This window comes from Schistocerca piceifrons, chromosome 1, assembly GCF_021461385.2.
Source record: "Schistocerca piceifrons isolate TAMUIC-IGC-003096 chromosome 1, iqSchPice1.1, whole genome shotgun sequence".
NCBI lineage: Eukaryota > Metazoa > Arthropoda > Insecta > Orthoptera > Acrididae > Schistocerca > Schistocerca piceifrons.
Genome location: NC_060138.1, coordinates 41524447 through 41526681, shown reverse-complemented (window position 1 = coordinate 41526681; position 2235 = coordinate 41524447). Strand labels below are relative to the sequence as shown.

General features: G+C 41.1%; 2 non-coding genes across 2 annotated transcripts; both read left to right on the top strand.

The window, feature by feature from the left end:
* The first annotated feature begins 1066 nt into the window (after positions 1–1066).
* Positions 1067–1141, top strand: Trnat-ugu. The gene has a single exon. It is a non-coding gene; the product is annotated as a tRNA-Thr (tRNA).
* A 358-nt stretch (positions 1142–1499) lies between these two features.
* On the top strand, positions 1500–1574 carry Trnat-ugu. Its single transcript has one exon. It is a non-coding gene; the product is annotated as a tRNA-Thr (tRNA).
* Positions 1575–2235: the final 661 nt, after the last annotated feature.

Sequence of the window (2235 nt, the reverse complement as noted above, 5' to 3'; positions counted from 1 at the left end):
TGACTCCATACCCTCTCCCTTTAAACCCACATCCTTTCGTCTTTCCCTCTCCTTCCCTCTTTCCTGATGAAGCAACCGTTGGTTGCGAAAGCTTGAATTTTGTGTGTATGTTTGTATTTGTTTGTGTGTCTATCAACATGCCAGCACTTTCGTTTGGTAAAGCAGAACTTACATACAAAAAGACCACTCATCACACAATAAACAGCTATGTTACAAGACAAAAATTGGATGTACATGTTCAAAGCACCAACACAAAGTTATTTCAAAAAGGTCTTATCCATCCTAGAATCAAACTATACAATGCCTTACCAGATACCATTAAATACATACAAAACATTGGTCACTTCAAATCTAAAATGAAGTTGTACTTGGTTGATCACTCCTTTTATACAGTAAATGAATACCTACAAAAATAAATTTTTCGAAGTTAATCCAATGTAGTCTTATACAGAAGAACATTTGTATATTATCTCTCTGTATATAGTGTAACAACAGTATAAAACAATTCCGTCATATGTTCCAGGATGGTCAGTAATTCATGAAACAACATTTCTAATCTTTTTTCGGGCAGCATGGCACACAACATGTTACACACTACACATAAACACATTCAGCTGGTACAAGTAAATGGAAAACTAAACTGAAACTATGGACATGTGACTAAAAGCTTGCGTAGTTTAATTTAATTGTTGCTGGCGCATTCTGTATGACAAAGGGGGGGGGGGGGATTAACTGGAGGGCATGGGTGCAGGAGCATCGACTCTGTCTGCCTGTTCCTCTTCCTCTTCTGTAATGATTTCGTTAGGCATTGGCTTCTCTGTTAGCGATTGCTCGCACTTCTAGGTCATGGTCAGTCTGTGAGACATCAAAACTATATCTAATTAGAGACCGCCTGTCTAAATTTTTAAAATATTGTAAACAGAGAGCGAAATTACGCATCGGCACTAGTTTTTAGTTAAAATATGCAATAACCAGTGAAAAGGAGCCAAATATGCAAATGCATAAGCAACATGCAAATGCATATTATCCAGAACGCGCTGGCAACACTATCCTCACTATCCTCTGTGCCCGCGGTGGCTCAGATGGATAGAGCGTCTGCCATGTAAGCAGGAGATCCCGGGTTCGAGTCCCGGTCGGGGCACACATTTTCAACATGTCCCCAATGAAGTACATCAACGCCTGTTTGCAGCTAGGGTGTCTATTTAATTATCATTTCATTTCTAGCAAAGCTGCATGGTCATCCACGGTAACTGTTCTTTCGGGAACAGATACTACCATCATATATAGTTAAAATATGGCCTCCCGGCCATTGACCTTCTTGTGTGAACGCACACGCTATGCGCGAACTCGTACGGGACTTGGTAGATTAATCTGCCACGAGTAATGAGTATGATGAGCAAACATCTATTAGACGAATGTAGTGGTGTGGACATGTTGGGAATGTGGACCTCACAGGGAGCGTGCAAGGGATAAGTCCCTGCAGACGCACTATCCTCTGTGCCCGCGGTGGCTCAGATGGATAGAGCGTCTGCCATGTAAGCAGGAGATCCCGGGTTCGAGTCCCAGTCGGGGCACACATTTTCAACATGTCCCCAATGAAGTACATCAACGCCTGTTTGCAGCTAGGGTGTCTATTTAATTATCATTTCATTTCTAGCAAAGCTGCATGGTCATACACGGTAACTGTTCTTTCGGGAATAGATACTACCGTCATATATGGCTAGATTAGTATTTTCCACTTTTTTGCAGAATATGCTATCATACCATTAAATCATAATAGTTGAGCCACATACTAAAATGTCAAAGTATTTTACCTCTTAAATTACATTAATATTAGCAACCATTCTGCAGAATCAATTCAGTCACACAGTGTAATGTGGAAGTGTCTTACCTCATAAATTTGCTAGTATTTCTTAAGTAATATGATGCACAAACCTCAGATGACAAGGACCATGCAATTACTTTACATTAAAAGGGGGAAGGGAAGGGTAACTTGATTCCTATTAGCCCAGAGGAGGGCAGGGGACCTACCATCCTATTGGTCGATATAATTGGGAGAGGGTGATCTTGAATATACCATAAACAATCACTTGAGATTTGGGGATCTACCAAGGAGAGAGGGCTGGTGGACATGGATTCACATGACCATGAACATATCTCCTGCTATTGCCTCATGTGCAAACTGACAACATCGCTGCAAGTACAACCTGATGTCGGAAGTGATCTTGAGAAAAG